Raw genomic sequence first — 12,083 nt, 5'->3', positions numbered from 1 at the left:
CACTCTCAGTTATGTATAAACAGGAGGTCATGTGTCCTAGAAGTCAGACACATGCTTCTTACTGAAGCCAGAGGTTGGACCGGTAGCTGAACGACCACGTCTACTACAGTGCCAAGTCTGTCCTTAGGTAGATCAGCTTTTGCTGAGGTGGTGCCACTACTGCCGGGCATTTGGTAAATACTCTCAGTGCTACTTATAGACTGAAAGGCAGAACCCTGTATTGGTAAAGGGAATTGCCCACCTGAAACTTTAGATACTTCCTGTGGGCAAGATGACTAGCTATATGAAAGTAGATGTTCTGAAGGCTGAGAACTACACACCAGACCTGTGGATCCAGGAAGGAAATTAGAGACCAGGGTTACCATTCTGAACTTGAACATGCAAATGAAGGTATTCAGTTGTTTCCAGTGAAGAACTGGACACCAACCCCCACTTTTAAATTGGGTATTAGAAAGTGATGTGAATAAAACCCCCTTGAGGCACTTCTTCCACAGCTCCAAGACTTAAAAATGACTTCCCCTCTTGATGCAGCATGTTGTCATGAGAATAGTCCTTAAATAGGGATGGAGAAGGAGTGGGGAACATCTGGAGTTGTATGGAGTACCCCACCTATAAATTCCAGCACCCACTGGTCTGCAGTGATAAGGCTCTAGGCCCCACAAAAAATTATGGGAATGGAGGGAAAGAAAAGGATACTTCAAGAAATGCATGTGGTTCCCAAACAAGGAGACAAATCTGCTGACTTGAAGATGACAATGCCAGAAGAGCACCTAACAAAAAAGAAGAGAAGATAACTCACTTTGTGCAGTAACTCGGGTTCTTTGAGATGCGTGTCCCTGTGGGCGCTCCACTTCAGGTGTCGGTACGTCCCAGTGCCGTCGATCAGAGATTTTCGGTAGCAGCGTCTGGTTGTGTGCGCGCTTGCACAGCAGCAGTCTTATGGTGCCGCTGGTGCCCCATCTAGCACTTGCACGCCCCAATCCCTTCAGTTCCTTCTCTAACGTGGAGTGTTTAGCTTGTACTCCGAAGTAGAGGGGAGGAGGGTGGGTAGTGGAATACCTACAGGGACACACATCTCGAAGAACTTCAATTACTGCACAAGGTGAATAATCTTCTCTTCTTCGAGTGCTGTCCCTGTCGGTGCTCCACTTCAGGTGAACGTAGAGTGGGCGTAACAAATAGGTCTATATGTGCGGATTCCCCACATGTGTAAAATATGATGTGTTATTTCATCGTTCAGTTCTCATTCATGCTCTTGGGAAAACTGTCTGCTTAATGTGTCTGCAATTATGGTCAGTCAACCCAGGAGGTATGCTGCTGTCATAGTGATGTTGTGTTTTATATACCAGATCCATACTTTTAAGGCCTCTGTGCATAAGGAATGGGAATGCGCTCCAGCCTGGGGGTTTCTACATAACATGATGGACAATATTGTCCGTCAGGACCCTTACCGTTTTGTCTCATATAAGAGGGAGGAAATGTAGGCACATATTGAGGACCATCTGATTACAGTCAGCTCTTCAGCATTTTCATGAACGTTTTAGAATACAGCAGCTAGCTGCCTCTCTTTAGATGTGGCATTTACTGACAAAGCTCAATGGGGTTAAAAAAAATTGACCTTAAGAAAAAAGACTATATTAGCTTCTCTTCAATGCTGTTAAATAAAAGGTGTGAAAATAAAATGAAAAGTCTCATGCCTAAACAGAAGTACTTTGGGGGGTGGGAGTGGGAATTGATAAACTTTTAATACTTTGTTTTCATTATCACTTCAATACACTCTCTCAGAAGCTTAAAAATAAAATTGCTTTTCCTTCTGGTTATTGTTCATGTGTTGGCAAACACTGACACATTTCTACAGCTGCAACCCCGGCCATCTATCTGATAGATTGAAATTTATTTGTTTATTTGTTTATTTCCTTATTAGTGAGTGTATCAACATTATTTATGTGAACTAAGGAAAAAGAGCTTGTTCATGCCACCCATCCCTTTTTATACTATTTTCAGATTCATAACAAACGTCTGAAAAGTTGTCCCTTTCTTCAAAAAGGTTTTTTTAATACTTGTTTAGAAAAAAAATCCTTAACAATATGAGGAATATCAAGTCATGTTGTTCCTTGCTTTTTGTTCTCCTTGGCGAACCACAGAATAAGATTAAAGCTTTCTTTTCCCTTATCTGAAGGAGTGAGGACATGAAATTTTGAACAAAAATCTGTTCTCCCAGCTGTCTAAATTAAACAGGCGTTGGAAGTTTTAAATACTAGAAACCTGTACAGCCATTAGTTGAAAACTGATTTAAATTGGTTTAGTTTGCATTTACAAGTAAATGTATGCCTTTTCTATACACAAAATTGCACTCATTTAACTAAACTGGCACAACATCACGCATTCAGTTAAATTTCTGAGTGTCGACACAAAACTAAACTGCTCTTAGCCAATTTTAAACAGGGGTTTGCACTGGTTTAACAAAATCATTTTCAATCTGATTTTAGTTAGGCCCGGTCTACAAAGTTATATTTATATAACTAAAGGTGTGATGTTATGCTAATTTAACTTAAACAGGAACTTGTGTAGACAAGGCCTCAGCTGTGTAAGTGTAATCTTTCTTGGTAAATGATGTCTTAACCCTACTAATTCTTCTGCCATCCAGAAAAAACAAAGCGGAGAAGACCTGCATTTTTAATGTAAAAAACAAGTTGAACTTTTTAAAAATAAAACAAAACAAACCCCACACCCATAGGCCATCTTTATACATCAAAGAAAACATTTTAAAAATCACACCAGCCTATCTTTATTCTTGTTCACAAGTCAATTTTAGCAGCTTCTTCTGTACAAACCAACAGAAGTGCATCAAAGGGTACTGTGCATATATTGCACAAGTGGCTGTTACTGTTTTGTGACTAAATAGTAAATTTTAAATTAATTTAAAAAATTCCCAGATAGATGAAAACAATTTTAAGGCTGAGTACATTTTATGTGTAAATTATATGACAATGTGGCTCAAAATCAGTAAAGTCAGAGTTAAACCTGAAACACTATTCTTAAAAAGGTGAAGATTTGAGATTTTATTAATTTAAATAAAACTACAGTTTAAAAATTAGTGGCCTGATTTTCAAAAGATGCTGAATAACTCTAGTTCCATTGACTCCAATGGGACTCCAGTGCCTCTAAAATATATAGATGTGAAACAAACTCAACTATATTCTAAAATAAAAATTATTAAAACTCATTCCTTGTTTACTCACCTGCTATGGTTCAAATAAAACAAAGACTTACGTGTGTTTAACTTTACTCATTGTGAATAGTACCATCGTAATCAACAGGACTACTTGCTGTACATAAAGTTATACATGTGTGTCAGCATTTACAGGGTCGGTGCTTTAGGCATTAACTACATAGGAAAAATTTCAGTATAGCCGAAGATACAAATTTAAACCAATGTAATTACACCAGTATAATCTCCCACAGAGACTCTTATTTCAGTACAAGACTATGTCTACACTGCAGACCTTACAGTGGCACAGCTGTACTGCTGCAGCTGTGCTGTTTTAAGGTCTCCAGTGTAGCTGCTCTATGCCGATGGGAGAGCTCTCCCGTTGGCATAATTAAACGACCCCCAACAAGCGGAGATAGCTATGTTGGCAAGAGAGCATCTCCCACCAACATAGCACTGTCCCCACCAGCACTTCTGTCTCTGAAACTTATGTTGCTCACACCTTTGACCGACAAAAGTTGTTGTGTAGACATAGCCTAAGAGTGAGTTTCTTCAGTTTAGCTTATGTCACTTGGAAAGGAGCTTAAGCGAAACAAAAAAACCCATCCTTATACCAAAGTAAAAGTGTCTACACAAGGGTTATAACAGTATAACTGGTAAACCTTTCTTGTAGCCTTAGTCTTGAGTTCAGTGTTCCAGATTTACCCTGTAACAACTGGTGACATCAACATCACCTGAAGCAACACTGAGCAATATTTCAGACAATTTTGAAGCTACCAGATCTTACAGGGCAAACATGGAAACCTGAATGAAGTACTGAGAAAGTAAATAAAGAAAAAAATTTGGGATACATATGTACAAAGTGTTGTAGTTCACCTTTAACTTACCTATGGTACCTAGATTACACTTCACACCTCGTATGCATAATCACTCTGTGGAAACTCCTGTGCTGAATTAAACAAAAGATACACCATTTCAGTTTTGTAGATGTTATTATACAGGTTTACAGATTTAGCATAATAATTTTGCATTTTTAAACTCTTATCCATGAATTAGACTGGTAAAAATGCTGATTTTTTAATGAATAATTCAATATTTTTTCAATGTGAATGAATTCTGAACTAGAATTAAGAGCTTCTATCTGAAAATGGGAAATACTGTTCTCAAAACATTGAGGTTTTGTCTACACTGGCAACTGAATGACAAAACTTTTGTCATTCAGACGTGTTAAGTTTTGTCGACAAAAAGCACCAGTGTGAACAGCGCTTTGTCAGCAAGAGTACTCTCCTGCTGAAAAAGCTACCGCCGCTCGTTGGGAGTGAAAGTTTTTTGCCGGCGGGAGAGCTCTCTCCTGCCTACAAACAGCGGCTACACTGCGTGCCTTTTAGCAGCACAGCCGTGTCGCTAAAAGCTGCATAATGTAGACAAAGCCTGAGTGTTACATTTCACATGAGATAGGAAAGGCCACTCCAAAGCATTTTACTTTCTTCACATGTACTGTTGGGCCAACTGCTCTACTGATGCAGAAAATAATAGACTAATCTGAGCATTAGGCCAATAGTGGATCAATACTTAATGGAAGATCCCTACTTCAGCTTGGAAGCCATCCAGCTATTGAACTCATGTCAAGTTTTCCCACAAGCACATGAACTATAACACCAATGGGAGCAACAGCCAGCCAGCAAAGCCCAAGACTCCTGAGAAACTAACAAACATAGAAATGCTTTTCAACAGCAAAGCTTTGGTGCCCTACCAAGTGTATGGTGATCCATTTTTTCCCCTTATTTAAATCATGCAACTTAACATAATCTCATACATTTTCTATAGATTCTGGCCTCTTACATAAACCCTGATAATTGGAAAATATATTCTGCTTTATTGCTAACCTTATGACTCCTGCAGGTACAGTAAGCACCATTTTCTTTCACATGAATGAATCTACCTCTCTCCTGAAGAGTTCTCACTACACTGAGAAGTAAAACCCTGTTGCTCAGACAGATTTCTAGATCATTCAAATATTTTTGTCCCTCATCCACCTTCCCTCCCACCCCCAAAGAACATGTGCTTTTTGCTACTGCACCTGTAAGCAGTTGACATTGTAAGAAAGCAGTATTTTAAATACTCAAGAAATGAGAATAAGCAATAGTTATTTTAATTTCATGATAGAGAAATATTTTTAATAATTAATTTAGTGGATTTTGAAGGGAAATAATTACAAAATATGAATATTTCAGACTCTGAATTTTGGGCTTAAATACTTGAATGTACTCCTTAAGGAGTTTCAGCCTAAACTCTGAATTTCCTTGTTTTCAGTAATATTCTTATTCCTATTCCTATTATTTAATTCCAGGCATGCCCACAACATGCTAAGTGCTTTCTAAGGCATACTTCCTGCTCTGAAGAGCACACCTTATACATATTTTGTTTTCTATATTAATAATAAAAACATTAGTGATAGCTGATTGTTTCTTGTTCTAGAATGTGCATATTGCCCCCTACCAGCCTTTTAAAGCAATGCCACAGATAAACAGAGTAGTGATGTCAGCTTCTGTTGTCCATTTATTGCATTTTCAAACAAGCTCCTTCATACTTTCTCCCATGCCGACCCTCGCAATTGCAAAGAATTCCCCATAAACATCCCCATATCTCCTTTTTATCCTCCTTCCAATCCCTCCATAAAACTCTCCTCTGCAAGGATGTCTACAAAAAACTTGAGAAGTTAGGCCACTGGTGCACTTACTCCTGGGTGAATTATGCACCACTGCACACATGCAGAATTTCATGTCTGGCACAGAATTCTACGTTAGTTCAGGAATCATTCTTTTTTGTAAACTGATATAGTTATACTGGTACAACCCCTAGCATTGATGCAGTTATACCATTATAGATTGTTTCCCTTCCTATATATGAACAAGCTATATCAGTACAAACACATTTATACCAGTACCACTGTATTCACAACTGGGGGGTTGTACCCCTTCAGCTATCTCAATGTAGTTAAAATTGTGCAATTTGTCAGAGCAGACAAAGCCTTTATTCTGCTGTTGAAGAGCAAAATTCAAATCAATGGCTCTCTATCAAATCAGTCGATGCCATATAGCAAGGACCTAAAAAGAACTATTACCTTAAAAGAAACAAGCATGGTCACTTGTTCTTACTATATGATGGTCTGACTTTTGAAACGTAAACTATCTTTCTAAGAAGCATCCGTATTCTCTCATGCCTTTCTTTATGCTGATACTTGTATGTCAGGAGTTTGTTTCTTAAACTATTCATTCAACGGACACCAACTTCTAAAATTATGACAGAAAAGATAAGATTCACCAGTAAACTCAAAAACAATTCACACAGTCATGCATGCTTTATGTTTAATGATAATTTCCATTACAATGCTCCATTATAGGCAATGTAAATGAAAATTTACCACCACATGGGGGAAACACACCGTAGAAAACTAAACACCAAGCCCTCAATTCCTATTGATACTAATGTAAGCCGTGCACATAGAGATGGGTCTTCATACCTAATTTTTTATATTAATATATTTTCTTAATTCTAATTTATTATATGGAATCAAAGTCTGCACAAAACTTCATCAGATTATGCCAGATTGTCACCTAAAATCTGTAGCATTCTGTAGCTATTCATTTTACATTAAAAGCTTTAAACAACAGCCCAAGTTTTACTATATTTGGGAACATACTTACAAGGATGTGTAAATATTACATAATAATCATAGTGCTGTATGTACACCTGTACTTCAACTAGGACTTCTGGCACAGGAAGTTATACTGGTATAAGGCAGGGTGTGAATTTAAACTGTTATAGTTATACCAGTGTAACTCCCGGTCTGGGCACTCATATTCCACTATAAGAGTACCCTTTTCTGGTTTAGCTTATGTTGTATTAGAAGTGATTTAAGCTAAGCTACAAAAATGACCCTTATTGTGGAATAAGTTTGAGTTATACCAGTATAACTATACCAGGTATTATTGGAAAAATCTCCTGTGTATCCCTCAGACATCTGTAAACCATTGTAGGAAAGCTTATCACCCACTCAACAAAAAGTTAATATTATGGAAAGTTTGGTGAAAAGACTGTTTCGTTTCCCTGGACAGTCATAACACCTCACAATGAGACTTCATTAGGTCTCAGAAACCAACTGTGATGGAGCTAATTCTTTAAATGAGAGGCCTCCAAGGAAAACTCATGGGGACTACAACAATTGATGACAATTTGTAGATGGTTGCTTTCCTCTGAATCAGTAATGAAACAATTGCCCAATATGGGATGTTGCCCTCTTTCATGAGAGATGTTAAACAAAGCTTCCGACTTCTAGCTGGTACAAATTCCAACATTTTTTGCTATTCTAACATGGATCATTCTGCCTAAATCCCCTATTCAGTTGAAAACGGAAACACTGCTCTTCATTTTCATTCCTAAATTAGTGCCCAGTGTTACTATGTGCTCATTAGAAGGGTGGCATAATTTACTCCGAATTTGCTGATTATATATAAATAGGCATCATAGTTTGTCAAGAACTTTAAGATCCTCTATGATTAAATGTGCTAACTAGAGATAAGTAGAGATTTAAGTACTTATTTTTCTAAGCTGTTTTTAAGCAGCATGTTTCTTCTCCTCCTCCTCTCCCCTTCCCCAGAAGCATCTTTGCAGACACAGGGAGCAAGCAGTACAGCATCACAATTCACTTCTGTCCATGGTTTGTTCCTCCATTAAACCCAGCCTGGTCAAATCCCTGAGTGCAATGTCCTGCCATCTAATCGGTGGTTGGCCTCTAGGTCTGACTGATGTTGGTTGTGTTTGCGTTATTTTCTGTGAGATCCTATCATCTGTTTGTCTTGTACAGCATCCCCACCACTGTAATCTTTTGACTGCAGCCAATCCCATACTTAGTTTCACATCCTACTCTCCTCCTAACTTCACATGTCTTAAAATCATTCCACTTTATACCTGCCATCTTCCAAAAACCTCTTATCTCTATTGTCTCTAGCCTTCTGATGTTTGTTTCATTTAACGGTGCTGCTTCCAGACCATAAAACAATACCATTGTTATATTGGTTTGATAATTTTTCACTTTCGTACCAAACACGTTTTTATCAGTCCATAATTTCGTCAACTTCTGTGCAGCACTTGTAGCTAATGTACATCTCCTTTTAACCTCATCTTTGATGGAACCATCAGTACAGATGAAGCTTCCTAAGTGCACATAAGGTATTATTTGTTCTATGACTTTACCACTGCTGCATTTCTACCTATTGTCCCTTTTCCAAGGTACAATAAGTGCCAAGACAAGAAAGTAATTGCAAGTCCAAGTCAACTACACCCATTTCCCACGTAGGAAAGAGTACCATCATCAATTCAAATGTGTCTGACAGTTGTAGGATGTCATCTGCATCAGCTGAAGAGCTTAACTCTAGATCACCCAATGTCATGCCCTCCAACTCATCTACCATTCTTAATATCCAATTTAAGAACATGATGAAAGGCCATGGTGATTTCAGGCCCCCTTGTTTTATACCAAACTTTGACTTGAAACAGCTGCTTAATTTACCACCAATTCTTATGGCACTCTGGGAGTTTCCATACATAACTTTTATAACTGCAGTAATCCTACGTGGAACTCCATAGGATTTTACTCCTTTCCATAATGCATCCTTCCAAACCAAATCAAATGCCTTAGTGAAGTCAATGAAAACAACAAACATCTTCAATTCCCATTCTTACCCTCCCCCAAATAACTGTCAGAGTGGGTATATCTGAACAATGCAACTTTGACCTGGTCTAAAGCTGCACTGTTCTTCGCCTGCTACATCCTCTAAAACTGACCTTAATTTGTTAATAATTACTTTCATCATTCTTCCTGGTACTAATAATAAGCCTGTACCTCTATAATTATTTGGATTGGGAGGATTGCTTTTCTTCAGCACTGATACAACTATTGCCTTCAGCCAGTCATCCAGTACCTCCCTCATGCTCCCATACCTTTTAAAGTATTTTTTCTAATGCTTTGATAGCACTTGTCCCATCAGGTTTTAGCTGCTCAACTATTATATTATCTATGCCTGCAGCTTTCCCATTGTTTTAACTGCTTCACTGCTCTATTTCTTTTTCTGATGGTGATTCAGTGCTAATATCTATTCTGCCTTGCAAGCTGCCCTGTTCATCCAGCGTACATAGAATGCTTGCATCTGGATGAACTACAGAGTTCAGCACTTTGTCAGAATGCTCCTTCCAGCACTTCTTCAGCATTTGTCAGTTCACTGGTGGCCTCTCTTACCACTTGTATCATCGTCCTGATTGTGTTTCCATGCAACTTAACCTTACTGTATATAGTTTTACATTTTTTGCTTCATTTTTATTATTTATAAAGCACTGCAGAATTGGTCTCCTTTACCAGTGGCCTCAGAAGCATTCCTTGAAAAAGTTATAAAACTTAGTTCAGTAGTTTAATACCAGGAAGTTCAAGCAGCACAAAAATCTAAACCAGCAGTTCTCAAATTGTAGTACAAAGAGCCACATTTCTCACAATGGCAAAGGAGTCTTTGAACAGTAATATTTCCTATGAGCAGCAGCCCAATCCAGGACTCTGAAGAGTACCAGAGGATTGGGGTTTTTTGTCTAACAAAAATTACTTAAGGAACTACGCACACCCTTCTTCGGTGCTTCATGTTTTTGTATATCGTTTCTATATGATCATATTTGCACACATCAACATTTACAAGAGTCAGACATACTGAAAGACAGACAACAGCAATAACCAAGGAAATTTAAAATAGATGAGTCTACAAGCAAATAAGGGGAGATTTGATACTTGTAAGCATAAAATGTGGAGGAAGAAGCAACCAGGCTTATATCTGCACCAGTCATATTAAAGCATCTTTTCCTCATAACTTTAATGCTATCCTGATATTAATTTTTCATATTAAACACTGCAGTTGGAGGAAAGATTAAGGGAACAGGACTGCTAGGAAAGGTGATCAATGAAAGAATCCACCTCTGGAAAAAAAATTTAGAAGCACTGATTTAAAATATGGTATTTTGCCAGGCTAGTGGAAGTAACCTATTATATCTTATTCCCTGCTGCATTCAAAGTCCTATATTCCACAGTGACATCCTTCCCCTTTTTAAACAGTGTAAAAAAAGTAAATCTTCCATACAGATTTTCACTAATTCCATTTGTACAGGAATTTCTTTTTAGTTTGAAAATATACTGCTAATGAAGGGCACACTTTTTTTTGCTTCTTATGCATTAAAAAAAACTTGATTTTTCTAAAAAAAAAAAAAAAAAAAAAAATCTGCTTGTCTTTCCCTTACAAATAGTAGGTATTTATAGTGGTGCCCACAATGTAGTATACAAAAATTAAGGAAGACACATAACTTGTCCCAAAGAGCTTACAATGTGATCTTTTCAGTTATCCTCTGAATTCTGAGGTCTTGAAACCTTTGATTGAAGGAGCAAGCATTTTTAATGTTTAAAAGATATTTTTGCCTGTAATTCCCAGATTAAATGGGAAATGAAAAAGATTTAAACAGACTGAATAAAAATAATTTCCCCCTCAATCAGGTTTCACTTGTGTCTAATGTCAAGTTTACTAGATCTTTAGCTGTCCATGGAGCTTAAAAAAAAAAAAAATTTCTAATGCAAAGCAGAAGATACAAAATAGAGGTCCTTGTATACTTTACAGTGGGGTAGTCAACAGGTGGACTGCAGGCCAAATCCGGACCGCCAGACACTTTTGAAGGGACTGCAAAATCTTTTTATTTATTTATGCTTACATCCCCTGTTGCTTTGAAAGCCCAAGCTGTCACCATGGGGCAACGTAAGTGCTACAGGAGATGTAAGTGCGGGTATGACAGCCTGCAGCCCGGCCACCCCAGGCAGGGCTGACAGCCGAGAGCCCCTAGCATGGGTATAAACAGCAGTATAACCACTGAGGCACTGTTTAGGCAAGTATAGTGTAGACACACCTGAAGGGTGGAGGTATGTGTGCGAGTACATACCCTACACGGCTCTCTACTTGCCCAAGCCATGCCCTCCCATCTATCACTGCAGACAGTGGAGTGCCCCCATAATCTTTGTAAACATGTTGGAACAGGATTCTAGGATTAAATGAAGACATCTAAAACTTCACCTCTACCCCGATATAACGCAACCCAATATAACATGAATTCAGATATAACGCAGTAAAGCAGCACTCCGGGGGGGGGGGGGGGGGTGCTGCACGCTCCGGTGGATCAAAGAAAGTTCAATATAACGCGGTTTCACCTATAACACGGTAAGATTTTTTGGCTCCCAAGGACAGCGTTATATCGGGGTAGAGGTGTATATATGGAGTATCATAGCTAAGAACAGTGACAATTTATAGTTTTCCTTAGGCAAATATTCTATACACTAAGTGTACAAAGTGTTCTTTTTCTCACATTTACTAGCTGTAGTTTTCATTCTCTCTCGTGAGAGAGCCAACACCATTTTCTCACCAAATATACACAAGATGCTGTTTCAGAGTAGCAACCCTGTTAGTCTGTATTCGCAAAAAGAAAAGGAGTACTTAGAGTCTCTAAGGTGCCACAAGTCCTCCTTTTCTTTTTCAAGATGCTGTGAAATCCTACAGTATTTGTTTTCAGCTTTGCAGAATCAAGATGACAAAACCTCAACTACTTGTGGCTCAGAAACCAGGAGAATAAGCACATACTTGACAGTCTATTTTAGAATCTTGCCACAGAGATGAGTCCCCGGTATTTGGAAATTGGTCTTACTTTTTCAGAATCAAATAATCAATACAGAGACCATAGCTTATCTTTTCTCCCATGTGACAACTTTGCTTCACAAACTGTGGTAAAACTACAGCAA

At 38.2% G+C, this 12,083-nt stretch overlaps 1 protein-coding gene across 6 annotated transcripts in view; it reads right to left on the bottom strand.

Moving 5' to 3' along the window:
• Positions 1-12,083, bottom strand: part of NR2C1 (nuclear receptor subfamily 2 group C member 1) — a 99,180-nt gene that overhangs the window by 83,213 nt on the left and 3,884 nt on the right. For 2 of the 6 annotated variants that reach the window (XM_074941891.1, XM_074941895.1), the window contains exon 2: positions 4,099-4,160. The exons of 2 other annotated variants lie outside the window; for them this stretch is intronic. The gene's annotated coding sequence lies outside the window, so the exon portion shown is untranslated. The remainder of the gene's footprint in view (positions 1-4,098; positions 4,161-12,083) is intronic. 2 more of the 6 variants (XM_074941893.1, XM_074941896.1) reach the window with 1 other exon arrangement.

The sequence above is a fragment of the Natator depressus genome, chromosome 1 (genome assembly GCF_965152275.1).
Source record: "Natator depressus isolate rNatDep1 chromosome 1, rNatDep2.hap1, whole genome shotgun sequence".
NCBI lineage: Eukaryota > Metazoa > Chordata > Testudines > Cheloniidae > Natator > Natator depressus.
The sequence above is the reverse complement of the archived record's forward strand: the minus strand, read 5'-3'. Positions and strand labels throughout refer to the sequence as shown.